Source organism: Protopterus annectens, chromosome 1.part1 (genome assembly GCF_019279795.1).
Source record: "Protopterus annectens isolate FY-2018-M chromosome 1.part1, PAN1.0, whole genome shotgun sequence".
Lineage (NCBI taxonomy): Eukaryota > Metazoa > Chordata > Ceratodontiformes > Protopteridae > Protopterus > Protopterus annectens.
In genome coordinates, this window is record NC_056726.1 from 459,649,244 (window position 1) to 459,663,805 (window position 14,562).

Consider the following 14,562-nt stretch of genomic DNA (forward strand, 5'->3'; position numbering starts at 1 on the left):
TTTATTCTATTTGCCTTGCCATTTACCATTTAAGATTATGTATCTTAATGTTTTTTTCAGCTGTCTTAATGTTCAATAATTTAATTATAGCAACTTTTGAAAGGCATTACACAGTGTTTTATAAGTAAACAGTACACTATACTATGTAGTGAAAGAGAAATGTTTTTCCTACTAATTTGAAAAAGACAATGTAACATTTCAGAACTGTTTTGCTAGCTGGACCATGTTGCACACTCTCAAGAAACACCACAAACTACTCTGCATTTAATTGTTCAATATCAATATACTGTAAATAATTTTGTACATGTATTTATGATGCATTTTCTATAAATATATATAGAATGCTGTGTGCAATTCTGAATTTTGCAACATTGCAAAAAAAAAGTGTAGATCATACCAACTCTATGTCCTGTCATATAGTTCATCTTGTCAAATAAAGGAGGAGATAGGGATGAACAGAACCAGGCTGAGGATCAGGAACAGACAGCCATCAGATAGTATGAGAATCCCTTGACACTTGATGTGAATGATCAGCAGCACATATTATGATTTTGGGGTAAACTTTGAAGTGTGTGTGTTTGTGTGCATGCATGCACATGTGTATCTGTGTATAGTTTTATGTGAGTTTACAGATTTATATTCCTGAAGAATTAATTGAGATTCAAGGAGTTGCTCAGATGCCCTAGCCAGTTATAATAAAAGAAAATCCTGAATAATCTGTATTATGCATTTATTAGTCCTGCTGAGGCTCATTTAACTAGCAAATATATTGACATGTCTGTCTTAAATTACTTTTTGCTATGACACTTGGTTCTCTGCTGTACTGTACATAGTGGAAAGTAAACTGTATCACCTTTACTACTTGTCCCATGACATGCCACAAAATTGGCTCCAGGAAACTACCATTTTTATCCAGCCTTAATAAACCCTCAGTGCTCCTAAATAAATGCAGGCATACATTTGTTTTAAGGACTTCACAAAGGCCAGGATGAATAAGTGCCACCACAATGAACTAGAAGAGCTCTCACAGTGAATGCACTGAAATGCCTGCTCTTCCTTAATGCTTAAATTAAGACACTTTTCCCATTTGATTCATTGCACTCCACTAATAAATGATTAAAGCATGTTTGTTGATGGGAGCACTTAAATTAAGTAAACAGTCACCAGACTTCAAAGGGAGCATGTACATTAAGTAAACAGTCACCAGACTTCAAAGGGAGCACTTACATTAAATAAACAGTCACCAGCCTTCAAAGGGAGCACATACATTAAGTAAAAACACACGTCACCGGACTTCAAACGGAGCAGATAAATTAAGTGAATGTACACTACATTGCGGGACTAAAATGCCCAACAAAGACTTGCAGAATAAAATACATAACACAGCAGCCCAGCAAAGTTACTTCCTAGTCTGTTCAAACAGAGCAATCCAAATAAACACACATCAGCAGCCCAGCAAAGACTTGCGCTCATGGAACAGAAAGATAAAACACCAGACTTTGAACGGCGCATTGCATGCAGCAGGATAAATTAAATAAATACACACAGCCGGCCCAAATAAATATACACAGCAGCAGGCAGGATAAATTAAATAAGTACATCATCCCAAACAAATACACACAGCAGCACACAGGCAGCAATAATTCTGCGTTTGTTCAAAAACAGACTTTACACAGTTCGCGGATTTAATAAATGGTTCATTCTGAATGGAGCAAGTTGAGTGGCATTCAAAATGGAGTGAGTAGTCATCCAGAAAACACAACAGAGCTAATGGAGGAGGAATCTGAATGGAGGTTTACACATTTCTTCTTTTCTTACCTCCTGGAGGCTGACTGCACACATTCCTCACCGAAACAGTTCAAACTAAATCTGTGAGAAAAGGCAGTAGCTGATGTCATCGCGCACACTTTGTAGGCTGTTGATGCCTGGTGCTGTCAGCCGTAAATTTTAAAGTCATAATACAAAAAAAAAAAAAAAAATTAAATGAATAAATAAATAAAACATTTTAAAAAATTGGGAATTAAAGGGGCCATTCGGGAATTCGTGGCACCCCATTATTTTGCACTCAAAACCGGTAAATACCGAGGAACTCATTATGGTTGAGAGGTATGGTGCATAGTCATCTCCTTTGGAAAAAACAAAGCACCCACAAAGTATCACATAGGTGGTAGTCCCCTAAATACGGAAGACATAATAAGGGATCTGAGGACCCAAGTAGATAGTAATCTCACCTTAGATAATCACATTGCCAAAGTGGTTAGAAAATCCTTCTACGTGGCCCACCTAATCACAAAAGGGTTCGCATCCAGAACAAAAGAGGTCATTGTGCCCTTCTACTCATCACTCAGACCCATCATAGAGTACAGCTCCCCATTTGGGATGTACCTTACAAGACACCTGCAACAGCTGGAAAGACCACAGAAGTACCTCACCAAGAGGATCACTGGCCTCAAACAGATGCCCTATGCAGCTCAACTGAAGAAACTCCAGTTGTACTCAGTTGCATACTGCCTACTCAGAGGTGATCTCTGCCTGACATACAAGGCCATGTCCAACCCAGAATTGATGGACATGCTCCACTTAAAGAAAACCTTATCCCCTCAAGCCACACGCTCTAGGGATCTAAACCTCACCACAACAATAAATAGGACGTGCTGGAGGGATAGATTCCTGTCCCAGAGACTTCCCATGCTTTGGAACAAGATCCCAATCTACATTAGGCAGAGCTCCTCGCTAACACTCTTCAAAAGAAACCTTGACGAGTGGATGGGAAACAGAAAGTTTACCTCGGGGATCACTTCAGTGGCTCTGCTGGACAGAGGCACAGGGAACTAATCTAAGGGGGCGGCGAAAGCCAACACATTCTGGCTAGGCTTATAAATGCCTTCGGGCAGATAGCCTAGTACCAACCTATGAACCTATGAAAGCTTGGCTAAGTCAAGGTAGGCTGTATGCACAGATTTGCCTTTGTCTATGGTTCTGGTGACATTTTCAAATAAGTCCACCAGGTTTAACAGGCATAACCTGCCTTTGACAAAACCAAACTGTCAGATCAAGGGCTTGGAGATCACCTATATGCTTATTAATAAGGACCATGATGATTCATTCTATGGCCTTACAGATAAGGCTGGTTAAGCCTATGGGTCTGTAGTTCCTAGGGCTGTTGCTGTATCCTCTTTTGTATTGTTTATCTGTTGTCTCCAACAAGTGATTTCTCTTCTGAAAAACCTCAGTACTTAGATCTGAAAAGATAAAGGGTGCTGATGCAAAGACCAAAGAAATGTCAGTTACCACTGTATCTTTCTCATATGGTGTCTTGAAAGGGGTATCATGATAATCATAGATGCCATGAGACCCAAAATCCTGAGGTATTCCCTCACAGTGACTGAAGTCTGAGTATAAAAACTTAGAAATAGATCTAAATAAATATCTATTTTGTTCTGTAGAGGAAAAGTATTTGAATGAGGTGTCTAGATGACATGCTAGGAATACAATCCTGTATGAGGGAGTCAAGAAAGATTTGAATGTTCTCTTAAAATCCCAGCTTGTGCAAAAGATCTCTCACCCATCCTGACATTTTGAAAAAGATTCTGCAAAGATAAGCAAGTTGTCAAAATATAGAAAAATGTGGGTATCATGTAGTCTGCTGTGGACTTTGTGAAAACTCTTGGTGCGGTAGATAGTCCAAAGGGTAAGACAGAGAACTGATAATGTGATCCAGACACAGAAAACCTTAAGAAACACCTGAAGTCTGGATGAAAAGGAATGTGATGACGGGCATCTTTTAAGTCTAGTGTTACCAACATATATGAAAGAAGAAGAAGCAACAGGTTGTGAAATGACATCATTTTGAATTTGGACACAATTGCAAACAGGTTTAGGAAAGAAAGATCTAGAACTGGTCTTCAAGCATTTTTTTCATTGGTACTAAGAACATCCTTGAATAAAACCCCTTCCCACATGGGAAGGAGGAACTGGTTCTATCACTCCTTGGGACAGCATGTGATGAAGAACAGGTAGAAACAAAACAGTTTGATCTGCAGGATAAGGGATGACTTCATTGAAAGGAGGGATTTCCTCCCACTGCCAGCTGTAACCATGATGAATGATTTTCAGAACCTATTTGTCTGAAACAATGAGATTCAGACTTTCTGGGAGAGAATGAGGGCCAGATTGGGAGGGGGGGGGGGGTCACAAGATCTTTTAAATAGTTGTTCAGACTGTTTGGGGTGTCCTTGGTTTTGAGAGGTTAAAAACTTCTTTTTTGGAACTTCCTTGCCACTTCTTCTTAAATGTATTGTTTGTGCCTTTCGGCTTTTTCCCGGTTAGGGGTCGCCACAGCGGAACTCCGGTCCGCTAATGATTGGTAGTGGATTTTTACGTACCGGGTTACCAGCCCTGACGCACAACCTTCAACGAAGGCACACCCCATTCACGTATGCCTCCACACAGAAGACGCTCTAGCTGAGAATCGAACGGGACAACGTCTTGCTATGAGGCGACAACGCTACCGCAGCACCACCACTGTTTACCTGAATTTGATTGAGACTGTTAATTCTGGTTTTTGCTGAATTCTTTGAAGAGAATGAAAATATCTTGGGCAATTTGGAAAAGGAGGCCTGAATATCTTAGAAATTCCCTGGATCAGCTTGCCCCTTTCAACACACTTTTTGATTGCCCTTACAGCAGAAGGGCTAAACACTAAATCTCTATCCAAGGGAGAATTTAAAATATCATTTTTAAAATCATCTGTAAGGTCCTGATAATGCAGCCAAGCAAACCTTCTTAAAATCATACCAGTAGCCATAGCCCTGGAAGAAGTACCAACATAGTCATATACACACACTGCAAACAATGAGTAGTGACCTGTGCAATAGAAGAAACTAAGTTATTTAAAGCAGATTTTTCTTCACAAGAAGAAACTGTAGATAAAACATTCCTCATACTTTCACAATATGTCAAAATCAACTTAAAACATATGAGCCTGACAATTTAAAATTCTGAAATTCAAAGTTGCAGAAGTATACACTTTTATTCCAATACCTATCAATAATTTTCCCAACTATATTAAAAATAGTAGGATTGGACCTAACCAAGTGCTTAGCAGCAGAGGAGTCAACTAAACTGCTTGGTCAGGTTTGGGAATAGTGTATACAAATTTAAAAGACTAAGGAACTTTATACATCCTGTCTGCCTTTTTAAGGACAGCAGGATGACTATCAGAAAAATTGCAGGTAGTAAGACACACATCCTCTAAAGCAGACAAGACAGGAGGAATTTGTGTATGTTCTGGAAAATCCTTCTATAACAAATCATAGTATTTTTTGAAGGACTGAGAAACCTGATTGTTCTCCCACTGAAAACACACTGGGACATTCCAGCAAAAGTAGCGGAGAAAGAGAAACTCCCACAGGGTGAATCAGAAAGAGAGGTCTCCTCTGAGTCTAAATCTGAAATCTGAGGGCAAAACCCTGAATCTATCCCTGCATCTTCCTGTTTAAATTCAGAATCATGAATATCTTCAGGAAAGGAGATATCCCTCTTTCTTTTACCATAAACTACTTTGCAAAAAGGATCAATAGCCTGAATCAAACCATGAGCCAGTCCCAGTAAACTACTCCTAGCCAAAGAAATTTGAGGAGTAGATACATGCTTGATTTTGTGTTTCTTTTTGAGAGGAAAAATGGGGCCAACTGTGTTACTAATGGAAGCTGTTTCTTCCTTAGGAATGGGCACAGCTTTCTGACACAACAGGGAAACCTTTCCTGTTCCCTGTGCCAGTCCCAGGATCAACAAGAGTGGTTCTCCCTTACCCACTAAGGGGACCCCAACAGCCACAAAGGAGGTGGCTAACCCACAGTTCATAGTGGCTGTAGGTGCTACACCTGAGGGATCCAGGGTAAAAAAATGAATGGTCTGAGGTACAACAAATGGCCACAGCAGAGTCACCCACCTTTGAATGAGGAGAATTGCTAGCCTGCTGTGGTGGCAAGGGCTGTTTGCTGAACTTTTTCTTTTTGTGGCTGGAAGAAAGACTGACCATGGGAGTGACAATCTGTTCGATGGTCAGGCCAAAAATGGTGCCTCTGTACTTGGGAAAACAAGCAACAATGCTACCAGTCCACAAAAGTTATTTTTTTTTATGAAAAAAAGAAACACAGTAAAAAGTACTTTTGAACACTATGGCAGCCCCATAACCTTAAAATAAACATTTGTCCACAGAAAATAGTTTTTCAGTTAGGTACCACTACTTTTAAACTGACAGAAACAATGAGTCTTTCTTTAAAAAATACATTACAATCTCGAGGTAATCCTTTAAAACACAACAGTCCTCACTTTAAAATAACTTTCCTGAAGAGGAAAGTAATAAAACATCAGTAAAAGATAAGAAATGGAAAGTTTTTCCCAAAAGGCAACTTATCTGCCCAGCTAAGAGAAGCACAAACTGACAGTCGATCATTAGAAGGCTCAGAGTATAGTTTTCAGCAACGGTAAAGCTCTGGAGGGCTTCATGCCCAAACTTGTCTTTGAGTCAGCTCAGCTTGAGCTGCTTGACAGTTTGGGAGCATGGAAAGTGCCCTGAAGCTTTGGAAGCTGGCTGGCTGTTATAACCTTGGCAGGATATAACCCATACAGCTAAAGCTACTGTAGCACTGATCAATATGAAAAACATCATATAGTGGATTATGATCAGGTCTCTGACTGTAACCATGTTATTATGTGTTTGAGACATGGATACCAAGAAATTCACCTTGAAAGCCAATCATAATTATTTCTAGTGGGTTCAGTTTCATCTGCTCTGTATACTACAGGTTAAAGGAAAAAAGTGCAAAATATTTACCGGAAAAGGCCTAAGCAAGCACTGTCAAACAGGCAATAGTAGCATACCTATCACTTTATTTGTTTATATTTGTGGGCGGGACAAAGGATTAAAATCAGGGAGAGTTTTTAAATAGTGCTGTAATTCACAAAAAAATGTTTTTTTCAACCAATATGAGTTTCTGAGCAATAAGAATTGTGAAACTCTATGGCATTTTTTACTGATTGTAATTCCCAGTGATTTATCAAAAAATCAAGTTTACAAGGGAGAGGGCAGACATATGAGATGAACTCCAGACAGTTGAGAGGCATAGACAGCAGGCAGAAACTAAAGCGCTGTTACTTCTTTCGCTGCCATTGTCGTCTTTTATAAGACACAATCTTTTTATCTTAGGACATGCTCTTCACCACTGTTTATGCTTTGTGCCTAACACAAGACCTGATATTAGTAGCTCTTAGAAAGGTGCTTAATAATAGTTAAGCACCTTTAAGTGCTGTTAATATTGGGTATCATGCTAGAGTTCCTGAGAATTCCTGGTGATACTTTTTGGCACTTTGCATCAAGTTTTTTCGTTATCGTTGGATTTGGTGGATGCTATCGCTTACTTTTGGATCATGCTAGAGTAGCTTATTATTTTTTCTGATATTGGAACATAACCACAGTACTCCATGCACTATAAGAAGGTTATGATCAGAGATCCGAGCATAATTCTTTGTAGTGCATAGATATTTATTTGTTCCATGTACTACCAGTTCCAAGAAAGAAAGAAAGAAAAAAGGTAGCAGTGTATAGTGTTTTATTGGTTGTCAAAGCAGGTAAAGCACATAGTGAGTTCTGGCAAACAGAAAGCATGCATACCTCTCAGCTTCTTTGCTTAAGAATTTGGGACAAATCCAAAATTAATGCAAGGACAAAAAATCAAAATCAGGGACAGTTTTTAAATATTGTTATAATTCACTTTAAAAGTTAACAAAACAGCAGATTTTGCATCAACATTAATTTTTTTTTGCACACTTAGATCAGTAAGTTAAATCAAATATTTTATGAGGACAGGGCAAAAATACAGGTAAAATAAGGAATATTCTGCAAAACCAGGGACAGATAAGCTCATCTATAGCATTAATGGCTTTTAAACCTGTTAGACATTTAATTTTGCCACACTTTTTACTTATAAGTGTAGAGGAATGAAGTTCTAACACCTTTTAAAAGTTGTTTTACGTTCCACTGATGTTCTTTGCTGGCTGACACTACCTGCTTTTAGTCCCTAATGAGAGTCCCAGTCTTAGCAGTGTTGGATAACTTTAACAAGTATTTTAACAATTTTTTTGTTAAGCCCCTCTAAGCATTGCTAAGATTGGTTGTCACGTTAGGCAAGTGCTTAACAAGTTTATGTTTTTCTTGATTTTGGAGCATAATCACTGTACTCCATGCACTACAAATAAATAATTTCTCACTCTGTATATCAATTCCTAAAAGAGTTACTTGGTTAGATATATAAGAAGCAGAGTCTTAGATTATGCACAACAAAGTAATATAGCATCCAGCAAACTATGATGGATCCTTAACTAATTGTGAAAAGGTTATCTGTGTCCTAGTATAAAAGTATTTTGGAAGAAGTTATGCCCTAAAAGTTGTACTATGTTCATGTCATGTTACTGGAATTCTTTAATGGAAACTGCTACTGGATTTTTTACACTCAGGTTAAATCAAGCTATGTGGGCATATCACACTCAACAAACTGTTAGAGAACATATGGAGAGCCGAGGCCATATTTTAAATATATTTTCTACACAGTCTGTGTGTCAACAAACTCTAAAATGAGGTAAGTCAGCATATCAATAAAACCATGGGGAAAACAAATATCATTGCACATTATTTTGCATTTTAGGGGATAACACTTGGGTTGTTTCATCCCCATGTAACTTTTTTTTTTTTTTTTTTTTTTTTTACAATTTATGCCCTTTGGACCATTAGTCCATCTCTTAGTCTATCAGTCCATTTGTTCCCTTCACTGGGCAAGAGTTGTCTGAGATGGGTCATCATTGAGGCAGCCATTAGAGGTGTTTTGAAGGTTTTTCCTTTTTTCATGTACGGCCCTACACACATACCCCTAGTGAGGTGCTGGGAAGCGGATATGCAGTGAGATAACTGTATAAGATATTCACCTCATTTGTGCAAGTGACATTTCTTCTAAACAGCCTACTGGCATTAGAGATAATTTCTCTGACATCCATGTGGGAGATCACATCATCATGTGTGCCTCTGAGTGCAAGGAAACTGTCCCCTTTCCATGGGAGAAGTGAGCAGGCCACACCCCTTTCACTCCTCCCATTCCCATCCTTCAGTGCCAGAGATACTAACTGAATCTCATTCAGCTGGGTCTCATTTAGTGCTCCATCCCTCTGTGCTACAGATCCAGGCATTCCTATGTAATATTATGATCCTCCTGAGCACTTTTAGGAAGAACAGCAAGATGATCCAAGGAAATGGATAGCTGTCCTACTGAGAAGTGAAGCAGTGCTTAAAGAAAGCTATTCTATGCCATGAAATGGAGCCGTGAATACCTGCTAGAGTAACGCAGAAGGTACTAGACTGATTAGACAGGTGAAGCCCATGATTCCTAAATTATCTTCAATGAACCCCATGTAAGTAATATGGGTGTATGCTTTGAAGGCCTGAATTCCAGCTGTAGAGATTAATTAAAAAAGAAAAAAAAAAGGTTAACTGTTATGGTTAAACATTACTGTGCAGTAATCTTCACTGACTGTCATTTTTTGGTATTAAAAATAGATATACTGATTTGCAAAGAAGGTATTACTATAGTGAGTATTGAGTAATTAATATTGTGAAAATGTAGCCTCAGGTGTACCCCTAATTATTTAGGACTTTAGAAAGCAATCTGTTAAGGTCATTAATGGGTGGCAAACAAACAGAAGGTGCACTGCAAACAAAGCAGAATTTTTTTTGTTCTGAGCACTAATGCAGACTAATGCAAATCAGTTTTAATAATGTCAGATCAGCTGTAAGGATCTGAAAAAGGGGCAACATAAACATGAATATTTAAATACTAATGTAGTGGCACAGGAAAATAATTTTCTTGGGTGGCGAAAGCAGGGTACCTTTTTGGCTAGGGTTATATAGGCCCTAGGGCCAATAGCCTAGTACCCAACTATGAACCTATGAATTTAATGTACATGGCCCACTGCCCCAACTCCTTTTCAGTGAAACATTCGTGCCACATTGATGACTAGCCAAAAAATGAGCAGTAGTCAGGTACAGTAGAGTTCAACTAAGCTTTTGTGACATCCATCATATCAGCAGAGGAAAGAGAGAGCAAAGCTGAACTTTAATAACATACTTCTAGTATTTACATAAGTGGTCATGGTTGTTATCCCTGTAAGGAAAACAAGGAAAGGGAAAGAAACAGGGGATGAGGCTGTGGGATACAGCATTTATTTCCACTTTTCCACAAGCAGAACTAATATGAGTTAGGTTTATATAAAAAAGCACAGAGGGTAACAGAGTGGGTTGAAATGAGGGGACATGACAGAGGATGCACTGTCACTGAAGCATACCTGGTGTACAGGCTGCCAAACAGTTATGGCAAACACATGTTAGTTTTAAGTCCCTCTTAGTGAGGCTAATGAGGCAGAGTAGGTCAATGCAGAAGGGCAAAGAATGAGTGAATCAGCATGAGTGATTTATGTGGTCGACAGAGTGACGATTTAATCTAGAGCCAAATGTACTGAGTATAAAATGGAGGACAGCGGAAAACTGATATCTTAGGGACAGCAGCTTTGACAAATATAGAGAAGGGATGTTAGTAGAAGAGAGGACACTAAAGGGAAATAGTCTAAGACGGTGAGTATATGCCTGTACAAGCAAGTGTTCACAAAGTAAAAATGCTCAAACTGGCAAAAAGCAACACTATTAAAAACAGTAAGCAAATGCAGATGTGTATACTGTGAAAATTGCAAGGCAGGCTACAACCAAAAAGCAAAACATTGTGTAAACTGAGTTACAGAATATGGATAATTGGAGCTAAGACAAGCAAAACAGAAAGTTTAATGAATACTGCAAAATCATATAGAAACTGGTCAAGTAAAAGATAGAAGCAAATATACAATAACTAGTTTCGATTGCATTATTTTCACATAGAAAGTATTTTATCCAGGGTATAGACAACTGAGGTCACTGCATGTAGAAAGTGAGTTCAAACTAGGTGAAAATCAATGTGTCATAGTAATAAAAAGACAGGAAAGAGAAACACATACATATTTAAGTTAAACCATTCCAGAATGGCAGCTATGCAAAACAGATACAGAACCACATTGGCCAAACCTTCCTTATTACAGGAGTAACACAGACCAATTAGATTAAAAATATCATATGTCATTAGGGAATTGAAGGGGTGGAGTCAAAACTAAATATATATGAATGCAGGGTGGACCAAAATCGGTCCAGTGTCTGAAGTCAGAACTGGAGTCTTTAGCCTAGTGCAATAAGGTAAGTGAACACTTAAAGCCTATTCAGCTTGAGATGTTATCAGTAAGTCCACTTCAAAAAATAAAGTTTCCCTGTAGGGTTACTCTAGGGTACAGCTCTCAACCTTTTATCTTCAGAACAAAGCAATAAATAAATAAATAGTAAAAAAGCCCCAAATTATATGACCATTTCAAATACTCATACTAGTTAATAGAAATAGAGGCTGTAGTTGTTACTAGCATTTACTGACTGTAATCCACCACCTTTTCTCAAAAAAAAAAAAAAAAAATCCAGTTGAGAGACAGAGCAGCACTATGAGCCAAAACTAGAGATGTCCCTAAAAATTAGGAATCATTAAGGGATAACGGATATGGTTTAGGGTAGCCCAGATAGTAAGGAAGTCTCACAGTCCTACTGGTGTCTGAAAGACAACATCAGTTTCTGAAACGATTTTGTCCGCAGCTGCTGGCTTCCTGAATCTGAGTCCTTGAAGAAACAAGAAGAGCAATCCTATGATAAACAGACAGATCCAGAGAAATGATACTTCTACAGAGTGCCCATCTAAAAGCTGATGGTCCCTTGAATGCAGCAAAAAAGTCTAGTGTATTTGTTCAAGTCACCATACAGACTGCTTCCCATTGAAATTACACATCCAGCACTGAGTTGTTTTTCAGTGTCTTGGCTAAAGCGGTAACTGTATTCAGAAAGAAATTAACAAAAAGAGAGATGACCCTATGGAAGAATATATGAAAAAAATAAGAAATACTTGTTTTAATTTTAAAACTACAAAATCTGTATTACTAATCAGACGTTACAAAGAAATCTAGAGTTCAGCATACTCCTGTGGGAATGTATTGACATCTGTGTGTATTGCTATTTAACTTCAGACACGGCACAGCACTTCTGCACAATCCTTTTGTGGTGAGTGTGCATGTGGGTACGATGTGCGTGCATGTTAATACATGTGTGTGTGTGTGTGTGTGTGTGTGTGTGTGTGTGTGTGTGTGTGTGTGTAGATAGCTAAAATATATTGGAATGATGTGACAGGAAACACAACTGTTGCATTTAGATGCAAGACACAGTTATAGTGTTTAGTGCCACTTTCACTGGTATCTTACTGGCTTACTGAATTCTGTGCAGGTTGGCAATGTGTATCAGTTACATTCTGTCTTTGTTACATAGACTGGAAGTAAAATGGATGTCTGTTACTAGATTTAAGAATATTTCCAGCAGAAACAGTTTTATTCTTTTGCTATGTCAGCAATTCAGCCTTCCAGGATGCTCCCTGGAAGTGCCAGAAATGAAACTACAGTTTCATTTTGATATTTGTTACCAGAACGTGTATCCTGAGCTACCACAGCAGATTACCCTTGTGTATGCTGCTTTTTAACAGTATTCAGTCTCAGAATACTTTGATTAGATTATCTGCAAGAACAAAACAACTTTTCAATCATCTGTTATCAGTTTTTTTAACTGTTTCCAGTGTTTTGTTATTGTTGCCACTTCATTAATTGTACCGCTCAAATCCATGACATTTCAAGGAACAATGCCTCAGATTGTTTCATAAAAAAGTCTGTTTCACAAAGAATGGGTTTATCACACATTCATTATTAAGATTTCTAAATAAAATTCTGGATTAATAATGCTGGATTGTGTTATCTCATCAACAGAATGTGCTACAAGCATAGAACAAAACATATTTTGATTTTGTCTGTAAGATTTTGTTAAGACAGAGCACAGTTCTTTGATTTCTTTCTCTGAATCTTTATACCACTCACAAACTGGTGCAATGTTTACTGGTGAAAATCTTTAATTTACTTAATTTCTTTTCTTTTTCTACATGATTATCAGATATGTATCTACAGCATATCAACTGCCAGTGGAAGACTAGGCCAAGAGATATTGCAGTCTTTGATGGGACTACTAATATAATCATCTGCACCCCTCCCTTAACCTTCTGGGGGTTTTATAAGTGCTTTGTTGAGGTAGGCTAGAGCACAAGCCCAGGCTACTACAATCAATTTCCTGTTCCCAATTTTATTATTTTGCAGTGTGGGTGTCTTTAACCATAAACTGTCTATATGTGAGGCTCAGGTTAATACTTGCATATATTTAATAATTGCTACTTGCATATATATATATATATATATATATATATATATATATATATATAGTAATTGCTATACTGATGTTTGTTCTGTATGCAAGCCTGAACACTGAAGCATAGAGTTTTCATAAACCAAGGTACCAAAGAGTATGAAGCTTTAACAAACCATCAAAAATAAATGCCATGCCCTCAAAAAAAGCAATGTCTTTTGGCTTCTCCCATTAAGGGTCACCACAGTGGATTACCAGTCCACAGATTGATTAGCAGTGAAGTTTTTATGATGCCAAGTTGCCGGCCTGGTGCCCAACCTTCACAAAAGGCATTAATGCCATGTCCTCAAAAGATATCACATTTTTGTTTGAAGCACGTACTCTATAAGCAAATAAGTCACATCCACTCTATTCTTGTAGCATACAGCTTCACAGATGCATTGCATCTGATGAAAGCATGTTTATTGTTCCATGTTTTAGAACCTTGGCAAATATCAATTACAGGTCACAGTTTTACATGGACTTCAGTTCAATGGACTTTTCAATGTTTGCAGGTTGTGAATAAACAAAACATTTTAGCAGATTCTGTTAAAAGCACACAGAGAACTTATAGTATGCATTAAGTGTTTCTGAGTCCTGTCGTATATCATCAAGCAATTATTTTTAAATGGGAATGTCAGTAGTTTATCATAAGAGATGCAGTAATAATCACGTAACAGATTACAGAATGTCTGAATTTGAGATTAGATAGCAAAAGAAAATAAAAAAGGTATTGCAGAAGTGATTGTGAAAGCATGTACTTGGGAAACATGATCACGTCACACAAGAATGTTTACATTGCTTTGCTAATATATAACTTGGACTGAGTAACGGATAAAATGATATAAGAAGATGAAACTGCTGTTCTTTTACAGAGTATATCCAGGCAAGATATAGTGTTACAGAGGTAAGTCAATCTCTGGAATTATCTAGTATTTGTCTTTATGTAAACAAGAGTTATTTAAAAGACTTTATGCTACTGAGGCATGCATGTGTGGTTAAATTTTAACATTAGTTTTAGCTCTGAATGTCACAATTAATGCTTTAGATAAAATATCTTTTCTAGATATTATAACAAAAATTAAATTAAAAGTAACATTTATCTAAGGTAAATCTTACCG

At 37.7% G+C, this 14,562-nt stretch overlaps 1 protein-coding gene across 3 annotated transcripts in view; it reads left to right on the forward strand.

The window, feature by feature from the left end:
* Nucleotides 1-11,269: 11,269 nt before the first annotated feature.
* The window catches only part of AGT (angiotensinogen), a 163,475-nt gene continuing 160,182 nt past the window's right edge, over nucleotides 11,270-14,562 (forward strand). The window contains exon 1 of one of the 3 annotated variants that reach the window (XM_044076062.1): nucleotides 11,270-11,326. The gene's annotated coding sequence lies outside the window, so the exon portion shown is untranslated. Of the gene's footprint in view, nucleotides 11,327-14,169; nucleotides 14,349-14,562 lie in introns of those variants that run through there. The other 2 variants (XM_044076068.1, XM_044076057.1) reach the window with 2 other exon arrangements.